Genomic DNA, 14,004 nt, shown 5'->3' with positions numbered 1-14,004 from the left:
ACACAAACTAATAAAAAGTAAAACTTTATATAATGAGTTAACAATGTCAATAAGTTATATTTATCATTGAACAGCTGAAACATTCGATATTCTGTGAAATTTCTGATGGACTGTTTAGATTCTAAACTTTAGAGCAGCCGACAGTTTGAAGGCCGAGATTCACCTGACGGAAACGAGTACAGGTTGAATGAGTAACCAATTATTCAAACTTCCTTCCTTTTGAACCTTTTGAATGTAAAACGTGGGTACCTAATAATAAATTGGATCCAATCCTAGCCGTCCTTAATTAAATGCAGTTCATTTCAACCATCAAGCATAGCGTGATATTGAAGCATGTGATTAGCATTTATAAAAATGTATGCTTCAATATATACTTATTTAACATTCACTGAAAGTTGCTTAATTAAAAATGAAAAATGAAGAAAATTATTAAAGAAAATATATTAACTTTCTATACATATTTTCATACATTATTTATACATTCGCGGTTCAATTTCGTCTAACTTGCATTTCAAAAAACCTTTTTTTACAGGAACGTCAAATTTGTTCAAAAATCTGAATTTATTAAAGTAATTATATCTTATCAAAAAATAAAATATGTATAAACTTTGCTACACTTTGTGCGTACATAAAACTGAAATTGGACAAAATTGTGCAGGATTTTGTTTCTTATAATTATATAGATAGACAAGCAGTTTATTTCACGGCGTACTGTTCATAGGTTTTGCATTAACGATAAGTCATGATGGTTTAGCATAACCCTTGAGCCGTGAACGTTAGTGAAATAATTGATATTTTTAACAAGAAGTGAAAAATGAGATTTGTACTGTATATAGAGTGATAGAAGAACATCAAATATACCAAATGCATCAAAAATACATAATTGAATATATGTAAATAGGAAAGAGCGTAGTTAAGAAACTGAGTTTATAAATGAGCAGTAGGTTAACAACTGTATTGTTAGGAGCTTAAATAACCCAGCTGTCAATAAATAGATTTGGTAGGCAGGACAAATATGACCAAAATCTGACCCCGGAAGGCCAATAACAGAAAAATGTGCACGATTTTGTATATTATAATTACATAATATAGATAAACAAGAATCCCATTTTCGTTTATTTCACGGCGCACAAATCATCGGTTTTGCATTAACTATAAGTCATTATGGTTTATCATAACCCTTGAGCCGTGAACGTTAGTGAAATAATTGATATTTTTAACAAGAAGTGTAAAATGAGATTTTTGCTGTGTGTAGGATGATTGATGAGTATCCTGTAACCATCTAGTGATTACATAATTGAATGGTATGTAAATAGGAAAGAGCGTAGTTAAAAAAGATTGATCTTGTAAATGTGCAGTAATTTAACAACTGCATTGTTAGGAGCTTAAATAGCCCAGCTGTCGATAAATAAATTTAATAGGCAGGACTAATAAAAGCAAAAAGTCTGACCCCGGACGGCCAATAACAGAAAAACGTGCAGTATATCGTATGACTAATCGGAGATCGTGAGATGCGGTCTGGTGTGACGTAGGTTTTAGAAAAACATTTTCTTTATCGTGCCAACGTTTCGATCTTTATTGAGATCATCTTCAGNTGTGTGTGTGTGTGTGTGTGTGTGTGTGTGTGTGTGTGTGTGTGTGTGTGTGTGTGTGTGTGTGTGTGTGTGTGTGTGTGTTATAAGTTAAAGTCTGTTTTTTTAATGTTCTGGTCGGCCATTTTTCTTTCCTTTCCTTCTTATCCCTTTAATTTATTTTATGTGGCAAATGGGTTAAGTGATGCACGTGAGCTGTTGTTAATTTGTATGTTTATTGGTATTTTAATGTTAATGGTATGTTTATTGTTAAATGTGTTATATTTGTATATTTTCAAGTTTTCCGGTGTGCAATTTTCGTCCTTTTATACGTCGTGGATTAGTTCCTTGCTTGTCTGTATTGTTGTGGGTTCTTGGAAGTTTTCTATGCGGTGAGTCGTAGTTTGATTTTATTTCGTTGGCTCTAAAAGTGTTCTTACATGTTATTTATATCTGACTTTTATTTTTCAGCAGGTCTATCCGACATATTTGTTTCCGCATTTCCATGTTATGGCGTATAAGCCAAAAGGCACATTAACGACCAAATTAGAGGTTCATCATCCCGTTAGACCACACGGAGAAATCACACATTCTCAACTAATAATTCTGATTTTGATGTTTCAAATAATGTTCAAACCTTTATCTTTTTTCTCAGGAGGTGGTGATATTAAGAAAATATGTTGCGGAGAGGCCTTCTCTTATCAGATATGTTCGCTCCCTCCCGTTTGATATTTCTCGTTCAAACCCATAAATCACATTTACTTTACGGATCGAACGGTATTCATTAAAATCGTTTCAGTGAGGGCAAGTTATTTGAACAAGACAGCATCTTTTATATCGATATTTCGACTTTCTATATTTCAGAAACGCCTACAGATTATTAGTCTTTAACTGCATTTAATACTTTCTTATAAATTAATAATATTTTGCCCCAGCAGCAAGCTTTTAAAAGACTATATTTAGATTTAATAGTTTACTTTGTATTTTTTTTATTCTAAGAAATTTATCGACCGTTTGATCTTTCATGGTCTAATATAACTTTATAGGATTTAGCTGTAACACAATTATGAACATACCCCGACCAGATCATTAAGAGCTAAAATGGTTTGTTTTAATTCCACCAAATCGTCAGGTTTGTAGTGAAGAAATAACCAAAACTCAGAAATAGGCCAGCTTCCAGTTTTTAAGAAATGGGATCTATTTATAACTAGATCAAACCTTAAACTTCCAACTGTTACATCTTCAATATCAAGGTTTGTAGAAAAGGTATAATACGTGTAAAACAACAAAAGCCTGTCATAAAAGCAGTTTTCTAAAGAAAATAAATTGAGCAAAAAGTAGACAAGTTAATTCATACTTAGAACTAGCAGATTTATGTTTTGTTTTTATTAGATCAAAAACTATATGTTCTTTCCGAACGCAGGGCCGACTGTGACATTTCAATAAATTTCCTACGTGATTCCATTTGAATGAACTCGGGCCTGAAGCCGGGTTCAAATTAACTTCCCTGGCCTTACAATTTCGACTTTATGGCTTCGCGTAGGCAGTCTGGTAGTTATTGTCCATTTCAAAACGGCTTACTTTTTCTTTTTTTATTTCTTCACTGATGTATGACTACTTGCAATGAATTAAGTTTGTAAACTTGTAAATTAAGATTTTATGGGGGTAAGTCAAAATTCAAGAAAGTCAGGGCGTGAATAAACCCAAACAACCTTTCTGTAAAAACGAAAGTCACACGATAGATTAAAATTAATTTAATGGATGTGAGGTGTGTCTTTTATTGCAAAATTCCGAGAACAATTAACACAGGGAAAAACCATCTAATTAACTATATCATTTGTTGAATAATGGAACAAATTTAGTATTACGTAAGAAAGATTGCGGTTAATTCTCATCAATATTTGACTCTAAAGCAAAATTGAGTAAAACCAAGTTAATGCTAATTACAAAAAGTCGGAAAGCACCTTTCACACCCTTCTTCTTTAAGTAAGAAATCAAAGTAGCCAACCCTTAAAGCCGATTGGAGTTCTCAATTAAAAGTAAAAACTTTTTAACCCCCATCAAGTAGCTATAGCTATAGTGTTTAGTCGAGAGCCCTTTCTACCGAACACCAAGTTTTCATATTTTTATTCACCTATTGACAAAGTGATTTTTGTTAAAATCAAAATTAAAAAGATCTTGCTTTTCCTCAGAAAAATACACAATTCGAAAATGCTTCTCAATAACTCAATATGCGTGCCAGAAATTTGACAGACGTTATAAGTGAAAACATTTATACGAAAATTAAAAGCTTTTGGATGTAAAATCGATAAATACATTTTATAAATACATTCTGACAAAGGAAGCCCTTTTCTTTATTAGATATTACTTTACTACGAATATAACTGTTTAATCCATCATACTAAACAATATATACACCTATAGAGGGTGAGAAGGAAACATTATATTTTGTGTAAAATGATAGTGTGGTCTGCACAAAATGGGCTTTTGATAATTTGGCTTTTTTTAATTTATTGAATTTTTAAATTTTATCGAGTCTGGTACCTCGATTTGATCTGGAAACTCGAGAGCATCCAACCCTCACACTGCCTCATCCTGGACAGGTACTTTAGAGTATGGGTTGGTTCCTCTCACTCTCCTTTTTACAAGGCGGACGCGGATATCTTTGGGCCAGTGCCCTCGGCTGTACTCAGTACATACTACTGTCATACCTTCCCCGAATCCTAACATACACTGATAGCTTTGCCATTCTATCCTCCAACACCGATCGGGTTATAGCTCACCGACCTTCCAGACACAATTTAATATCGAATCAAATTCATCACCACAAATCCCAAAACATAACTTTCATCTTTCGTCAAATCGCTCTACCTCAAATCTATTATAACCTGGCTCCTTTCTGCCGAAAATATCATCCGCTACCTCGGACAATATCTAGACAAGCAACTGACGAGGAATCCGCATATGCAACTTAAAAGGACAGAACTGAACCGACGATGCTGACTACTCGACAACAGATCTAAACTCACCTCGACAACTCAACACAAAAACCAATATAAATTCTCACTTAGTCTATATAAAAATTTGATAAACCAACAGTTTGGTTTTCGAGGTCATTCCACGACAGCGCATCCGCGCGATTTGTCGAATATATCATTGAAGATTTAATTGAAAAAACCACGGTTGTGTTGGATGTAGAGAAGACCTTTGACATTGTCTGGCACGCAGGTCTTCTTTACAAACTATTAATATACGGCTTTCAGCCCTATGTTGTTCAACTGCCAGCTCATACTTGACAAACAGAACAGGTAGGAAATGAACTGTCTAAAAAAAGGTGCCTAACTGCGAGTGTATCTCCAAGCTTGGTCAGTAATTATCAGATTTAAAAATGATCTCCCCATAAAACAAAACGTTATGTTGTGCCTGTTCGCTATCGATACTGCTTTGTATTCATGTATCATGTAGAACTGACACCATAAAAAACCGATTCATCTACAAAAGCTGTTAAGATACATTCTTAGTTGAAAAATAATGTTTAACGTTGCCAAAACTCAAGCCATCTTATTCACCAAAAGGTGACCCAATATGACAAAATAAAGATAGAAAACGGAAACATAGAATGGTCACATACGATAAAACACATAGATCTTAACTGGATAGAAGGACTTACCTTCACAGAGCACATTAATAAAGTTGTTAACAAATGTAAAGTTTTAATAGTACAATAATTATTATTTCCTTGCTGAGTGGACTCAACACTTAGTATTAACAATAAATTATTATTGTGTAAAGTATCCATAAGACCCGAACAGATATTCGCAGCGGCCGTTATCCCTAATACAATAAAAAGTTGCAAGAATGCAGAACAAATTTCTACGATTTGCTGCTAATGCACCAAGGTCACCACAAACTGCATAAGGTCACAAATAAAAAGTTGCAAGAGTGCAGAATAAATTTCTACGGTTTGCAGCTAATGCACCAAGGTCACCACAAACTGCATAAGGTCACAAATAAAAAGTTGCAAGAGTGCAGAATAAATTTCTACGATTTGCAGCTAACGCACCAAGGTCACCACAAACTGCATAATAATTTATGCTGTTGAAAACTTCTTTGAAAATATTCTTGAAAATACTGAAATAAGGGCAGTATAATTTACATGTAGTATAAACATAAAATAATTTAGGCAAGTTGTGATAATAAGTGTTCCTTGGTGTTGGGTTTTTAGTCCATTTTCCTAACAGAAAAGAAATTCATTTTAAAAAGTAAGATAAATAAGTATATGCAAATGAGAGGTGAAGTTTTAAACTGGTGCTCTAACGAAAGATGTAAATTGTAGATATGTAAATATTATATATGGGCTAAAAATAAAATAAATTATTATTATACTATACCAATATGGGCATACGCATAAAGAACTATGGGATTCAACCAAACCTCCAATTTCCGCTGAATCCTAACCTTACAATGACAAACTCTTAGATCAATTGTCAGCGTTTTATGTTTCCAAGGAGCCACGATTATGGTGCAAAGTCATACTTCGACATATATCCACGGCCATCTACATATTTCTACGTATACGTTCCAGCCCCACCGTCCATACGGACCTGAATATTCCCTTGATAAAAGAAGTTGCGAACTCTTGCCACAAAAAATCCGCACTATCCTCCAATCCCACTCTAATCCTCACGTACAACTTTCCTATCAGTTCTCAATAATCCTCCTCGACGTCTAAAAAGGCAATGGCCCTGTGACCTGCCCTCAGAGAGTGAGAATGATTATAATTAATCTATGTTTTAGGAGTGCTATGGCAGGATAGCTTTTTCACTCGAGTAAATATCATGTATTCTCTCTTGATGATGTAACTTATTGAAACGCCTGGCGCAAATTTTTTTCTTTTCTTTATATATATAAAACACTTCCCAGGTTATTTCATGTTAAAACAGCTAGGAGGAGTAATATAAGCATTAAAGTTGGTTATTCAGATATCGTGAGATGCGGTCGGGTGTGATGTAGGTTTCAGAAAAACATTTTCTTTATCGTGCCAACGTTTCGATCTTTTATTGAGATCATCTCCAGGGCTCAAAGTGTTTGTCTTCTGTGTAATTGTGCCATCCTAGCGTGTCGTGTTGAGAGTGCCCACGACACGCTAGGATGGCACAATTACACAGAAGACAAACACTTTGAGCCCTGAAGATGATCTCAATAAAAGATCGAAACGTTGGCACGATAAAGAAAATGTTTTTCTGAAACCTACATCACACCCGACCGCATCTCACGATATCTGAATAACTATCGATTAACGGTCACTAATCTCTACACATAAGCATTAAAGTCACTCAAAAAAAAATTATTGTATTTTAATTTTGGTCACGATTCTCTCTCTCTCTCTCTCTAATAATAAATTATAGGATAATTTCTAAACTTTGTATAAATGCAATTATATTCAGAATTATTGCGATTCTGTTGTTCAGAATTATTTTTTCATGCTGCCATCACTCTTTACTTAGAATATCCAAGTAATTCTCTTTTGATCTATTAATGTGGCTTGCCCGTCATTCCATTGGCCTCAAAGTAATTAGGCAAAGTTTTGCCCGGCTTATTATTTATTCCGTAAAGAAGTTACAAACTTTTGAATAGTTGTTTTAGGAATGAAGTATTTTATTGAAAAACGACAATATTTATAAAGTTCATGTTTTCCTTCGTTCTAATTTAGGTATTTTTTCGATTTATTATTTTCATTAATGTGGCCCGATTAAAATCAAAATTCATTGTTGCCTGTACGCCATGAAGCGTTTACGCTTTATGAAGTCATTCTATCAAAAGGAAAACCCTCTTTCGAACAATAGCCTTCAGCCCAGGCGGATTTATGTTGAGGGTAAAACCGTAAAAGTTTACTTCTGAATTCCATCGGTTTTGTGGGAAACGAATACGTTTTGAACCAGAGCATGTGAAACATTAATAACAAAAAAAAAGGTTTTTGTCCATTTGGCGGAATATAAACTAAGAAGCCTTTTTATGACACGGTGAGACCGTGAGCCCAAACGGATTTTATCTGTCAAAATTGGCCCTCACCAACCATTATGCAGATTAACCTCCTTTGTCTCTTGATGAGGGAGAAAGATTTATTCGAGTCGGGTGTTATTCCAACAATCCTGATTTTTACGCAGGAATAAATATGCGCGCTAATCGTTAATGATTCTTTACAATGCATTTTCTTTCGGATTTAAAAAAAAATGAAAATAGAAAAAGATTCACTACTAAATACAGTCGATAGATTATCAGAAAGGTTAAATCGACGTATAATTAACTGGTGAAATTTCACAACACAATAAAGACACTCTTTTGACAATTACAATGCTTTCAATACACATTGTTGGTTATACTAGATGGTAGATTGTTCAACTCCTAATTTCCTGGAAGTAAATTTTCCAAGCGATAATTGCATTCCTAATTTTCTTTGTTCAGTTAGAGCATAACTATGTTATTATGTTTGGTAACTACATAGGTTATTCAGGAAATTTTATTATTAAAGAAATTTATCCTTGGCCTTAATAAAGTTTATTCGTATTCATTATTCGTTAAAATAAATAAATTAAACTTTATGCACTAAAATTGTATAGTTTTATTTATTTTTGTTAATCTAATTTATGTGAATAAGGTATTGTAAATAGAGGCAATAATAAATAACGAGAGCCAAATCATTATCACCCTGTTTAAGGCCGAAATATTCCAAAGTATTGATTTGTCCCCTTTTCCTTTGTGTTTATTTTTAGGCTCGTACCATTTTTAAAACCAAAAGTAAAAATAAAAAATAATTAATTAAGTAAAAGAACAAACAGCGAATTATAACGAAATAATATGTTCCGGTCAGACAAAAATGCGTGCTATTTGTCTTTCTTGTTGTGTTTCATAAATTTTCTCTGTTGTACATATGAGGCTCATAACGAGATTAATTTCCAACAGCTTTCTCCAGAACATCACAATGCTCTTAATAAATTACCGCGTAAATTTTCCACACCTGCAAATTCTAAATTCGAACTTAGACCTAAGTTATAAATTGAAACTTTGATTATTTAAAAGTTCGTCGGTTTTGCTCAGAATATGAAGATTCACGAATATTTATAATTCTGAAATTCTTTATTTTTAGCGTTGAACGCAATTTTTTTTATCAGTAAATAAGTTCTATCGGAATTGAAATCGTATTGCCGTATGGCGTGTTGTGGGGTCCAGAGAATTATCACAATCGGAATTATTCTTAATCGAAAGGATAAAATTTATTAACTTCATTCATTTATATCGATTTTTCTCTTTTCTTTTTTTTTAATATGACATATTTTACAGCGAATTGACATTTAAGCGATATTACAACAATATAAACTCAGAAATTTTAACGGTAGTTGTAAGTATAAAAAGTAAACTCTTGAGTAAATAAATGGTTATCTTCAAAACTGCGGACTCGGCGGAAGAAAATTGTTCAAACAACTTCCACTTCGTTAGTAAAACGCTGGCAAGGTACCTCGATAAACAAAGTGTTTAGTTTTGATATTGGCAATTTTAACTTTGGTCAGTTTTGGCTAAATTAGTACGTCTTTCATATCTTTAAGACCAAATCAACATCTGAATTTGAACTTGGGAAAGTTTATTCTTAAAGATAATATGGACGAGACCTGTTATCTAGTGAAAGATAATAGGCAGCTAATCCAAGATAAGAATCTTTTTAGAGGTTCATATCTTAATTGAGTAGAAAAACTTTTTGTAAGCACATTAAACGCCTGAAATGTTTGCAAGTAAAGTTCTTTATTTTATTTGTAACTATTATCATTATTTTTGTTGTTATTCAGTAAACTTAATTTGAATTTTCTTCAAGAGTTCAAGGATAGAATTAGTTTAGGTGCATTTGTAAAGCTTAACTTTTAATTACTGTGTGTACATGACTTTTGAAAATTTCTAATCACCCGCTTTTAATCGAAACGAGCCTAATGGTTTTGCGCTTAGTGTAATCTTATCCCTTCCGGGAGGAAGAAACCCTTTTACATGTTTTGCCCGGTGTTCTCACACCTCTTAACAGTCTTTTGACCTCTCACCACTTTCTGATTGATGGACTGTTGCTGTTTACACTCTGGAAATCCCCTTTTTAAAAATAACGTTTTCTCCTTCACCTTTGATGCAAATAGATGTCTGCTACTTTTGAAAAATGTAAGGGCCCAGAGCTAAACCATGCAGTCTTTTTTCGCACAGAAGAAAATTCACTCGACTGTTTATAAATTTTATTTTCGTAATATGCTTTTTCAACAGACATGGCGTGTACGCTTTATGTGTGTATACGTATAAAATTTTGCATGATTTTAAAGATTGTTGGGTAAGGGAGAATAGTTGGACAAAATACAATTGTAATGTGCTGGTTTAACTGTTTTTATTTATAAAAACACGATGTATTTTTTTTTTTTTTTTGTTAAATCAAATTTGGGAAATTATTTGCTTAGGGATTTTAATGACAAAACACCAACCTTACCTTAATCGTCTCAGAAAAATTAAATTGACAAAAGGCGTTTACACAAGTGCCACTGGACCACTTTGTCACTTACGCACTATCGTTACTCTAAGGGGTTTTTAATTCGTGTTACTTGGTCCACGTCGTTTCATGACTGTTGAGGCTCGACTGAAACCAGCATGAGTCCGACGAAGTTGCGCGGGCGTCAAGTTAAACAAAGCTCTCACGGACGGGATCGCCGTTTTTCGCCGTTCCTCGGCCCGGCTCGTCGTCGTCAGTAGAGACAAGAAGTGTATTCGATAATAATGCGAATTAGCTGTGCGTGACTTTAACGTGTGCTTTGCCCTGGGATGGGAAAAAAATTTTGCGTCACTGACTAGTCTACGTTAAAAATTCACTGTATTCCTTTTAATTAAAGGACCGACGACGGTTTGCCATTTGAATAAAAAATCACTCACTTTCCCTATGAAGTTGGAATTGTCTTGTCCTTTTGTTAGGCCTTTTTATCCTTCAACTTTTAGATGAGCTCGAATGAGAGAAAAGAATAATCCATGGGCTGTACCATGGACAAACTATTTTTCCTTAAGCACACACAGCAATAGCCAAAAATCTAACATATGAAACAGACAAAACTTAACATACTGAAGCAGTCCCTTAAAAAAGATTTTTAAAAAATTAGGTATTAATAATATATTACGGAATAATATATTTACGAAATTAATCCAATTTACAAAAACATTTAAATATAGAAATATACGATTCATAAAATATAACAATATAAAAAGCAGAACTAATACAAGAAAGGACGAAATTACTTTAGTATTAAACAATATGAAAAATAAGAAAATAACTAAAAATAATGTTCCACATAAATATACATAAAAAATATCACATTTATCATTGTTATTGTAAATTTCAATTAATTTAAAAATTAATGAAAAAGGTTGTTTCAAGAGCGGGATTGTACCCACCCCGGCTTCTGGGTTCGAATCCCAATTCGAAATCGTGGCCCCAACTCTTTCTTCTCAACCAAGACCTTATATAAAAAGAATAATTAATTAAAATAATTAATATGATCAATTATGCCCACTAAACATATATGGGTTATTGTAATGATTTTTTAAAGATCGTGAGAAGCGTTCTGGTGTGATGTAGGTTAGAAAAACGTTTTCTTTATCGTACCAACGTTTCGATCTTTATTGAGGTCATCTTCAGGGCGTTATAAACATTGTTTAAATAAATAACAACACAAATAACATAAATCCGAGGCCCTGGAGATGGGATCAATAAAGATCGAAACGGAGGCACTTTAAAGAAAATATTTTTCTAACCTACATCACACCATACCGCATCTCACGATTTTTAAATAATCATTAATTAACGGTCACTAAACATTACTCACGTTATTATAAATTTTTAAATTATCGTTATAAATTAATATGACAAATTTTAAAATACATTGATAGATAAAATACATGCACCATCCTTAAATTTTACTTTATTGTGGTTCATTCATATTTTGAATAGCAAAAATAGGTTTGGTTGTAAAAAAAGACATTTAAAAGAAGAAGTTTATTACTTAATTCTAAAAAAAAAAAACAATTGTTGAGTAAAGGACAAAAATAAAAACAGGTTCGTCACCACGCACTTCTCATCGCAATGTTTTACAATTTTGCTATTCTGTAAAACTTTGCACACCTTTCATTCCATTTATCCACAAAGTAATTTCAAAATGTTGAATGGCCTACATTATATATTCCATAAAGGCAGTTCAGGTCGGACTTAATTGAAAGTGTTTACTAAGCAAATGTTTTACTTTTACAAGTTATCTATCCCGTTTAATATCTAATTAATTTGCTTTGGTAGAAGTTTAGCATTGTATTGTGGTAATAATTATTGAGAAATTATTACAATGTTTCATCTGGATTCATCATAAATTTGTCACTTTTAGATAAACGTTTACCAGCAAAGTAAATTTTGCATGATTCCCTTTGGCAATTTCTCTTACCATTATCTAACTTAATTTTTTAAACAGTTACTAAATTTATTTTTTTATAAATTGTTGAAGTCGTTAGGAGGCAGTGAGGTTATTTTTTATGTTAAATAGTTGGTCATAAAATTGTGCTTGATCTATTTATTATTTACATCAGTAAAAATATACAAATTAAAAATAAAAGAACCAATGATCACAAAAACCAACCAGAACAATAAGTTTTTAAATTAATTTAGAGATTTTAAATTTTAAGTTAAATAAAATTTAACAAAAAAAAAAAAGACAAAAAAACAGGCTTAATCAACCAAAGACACCAACCTCAAATAAACTTGAGTTCACAAATATCTGGCAGACCCAGTGTTGTAGATGGTGAAATGATGAAAATGCCGAAACGGGTCTTATAGATCAACATAGCAAGGATAGGGCATACTAAAATAATCGGTAACAAACAAATTGTGGGACTGCAGTAGCTGAGACGTTAAGGTTTCAGAATCTCGGCTAGTAGATCCTGCGATCATGATTTTGACTCCCTCCATTGCCTCTAGACTTTTTTTTCTGACGCATAAAAGAAGTGATGGCTACAATGAAAGATAGCAAGACATTCATCAATGGAAGGTCCGGGGCGGGATCGGTTCTCAGCAATCCTGAATTCAGTTCCCTATGAAAATGAGTTTCTTCTTTGGAAGAACATTGACACCCTAGGGGCATAACACACACGTTGTTGCAAGTTCTCAAAATGGAACCAGAAAGGAGTTCAATAACTTGTTAAGCTGCAGTCCCTCAAGGGGAACTCCTCCAGTTTCTGCTCTCCAAAAAATAAAGTAAGTTGAGTAATTCCTGGGTCTTAACTTCCAACTGTACCAAAAGTACAGATTCATACCACACAGAGAAACCTCACATTTACAATATTCCACCAGTTATCAGAAATTTGTCACTTTTTGAAAAAAAAATTTCTGGCAGTCGTTATCATCATCAGTTATTGCTTACCCCTAGATCTGCCACTGCTTCAGAACTTTTGACAAGGCACAGTACATCTCAGTTAGGTTTCCCTATAAATCACATCAATTGGTCTGAGCAAGAGTGAACCAAAATCTTGTTTTCAAATGACTCAAGATTTTGTTTGAGGTCTTCTGACAGTTGAGAGAGGGTTTGAAGAAGAACAGGAGAGCAATATATTTGTGGAGAAGCGATGAAGTTGGTGGTGTTATGGTTTGGGCACGCATTTCTGTGGAAGGTCAGACAAACTTGATCTTCATCAAGGGTTCCTTAGCAGCTGTGCGACAGAATGTGCATTGAAGATGTTTTATCAGAAGTTGATCCTTATATTCCATTAATTTATTTTTACACATGATAATGCAAGGCCCACACATCTAGGATTGTTTGACTACTCTGAACGGGTTTCAACTCAATTTTCGGAGGGGCCAGCTTATCTTATAGTCCCAACTTCAACCCTATCTAACACCTTTCATACGAGTTGTCAAAGAGGGTAAAAAGTCGCCTAGTGATGCCAGAAAATTCGCATGGATTAATAATGGCACTGTTGAGGAGTATGAAAATATGCCACAGCACTACATTCAAAACTTCATAAAATTGATGCCACGTCGAATTCAAGTGATGATTCAAGCAACATTTGTTAAAATTGTTTTACTCAGTTTAATTTTTTATTTAGCTAAAGCATATATTTTTGTTTAAAAATATCCAGTAAACAACAAAAATAAAAATTATAATGATTGCAAGTATTTATTTTAAAAAACTAGGGCGGCCAAATTTTTTTGGCCCTCAGTATAAATATTAAAATACAATAAAATGGTCTTGCTTTAGAAGTTCTTTCCTATTTTTATTTGGATGACAAATATAAATATAATTGAAAACATCATTTATACAAATCAAGGGAAATAATTACATAACAACAGTTCAATCTAGTCACACAAAAAATAAAAACATAAATG

The 14,004-nt window shown here is 33.2% G+C and overlaps 1 protein-coding gene across 5 annotated transcripts in view; it reads right to left on the bottom strand.

Moving 5' to 3' along the window:
- LOC106663893 (small conductance calcium-activated potassium channel protein) overlaps positions 1 to 10,264 on the bottom strand; it is a 444,847-nt gene extending 434,583 nt beyond the window's left edge. For 3 of the 5 annotated variants that reach the window (XM_014389120.2, XM_024229796.1, XM_014389121.2), the window contains exon 1: positions 10,084 to 10,263. The gene's annotated coding sequence lies outside the window, so the exon portion shown is untranslated. Of the gene's footprint in view, positions 1 to 10,083 lie in introns of all 5 variants that reach the window. The other 2 variants (XM_014389122.2, XM_014389123.2) reach the window with 2 other exon arrangements.
- Positions 10,265 to 14,004: the final 3,740 nt, after the last annotated feature.

The sequence above is a fragment of the Cimex lectularius genome, unplaced genomic scaffold (genome assembly GCF_000648675.2).
Source record: "Cimex lectularius strain Harlan isolate CLEC.00 unplaced genomic scaffold, Clec_2.1 scaffold41, whole genome shotgun sequence".
Taxonomy (NCBI): Eukaryota; Metazoa; Arthropoda; class Insecta; order Hemiptera; family Cimicidae; genus Cimex; species Cimex lectularius.
Note: the sequence above shows the minus strand (reverse complement) of the source record. Positions and strands in the feature narration are given on the sequence as shown.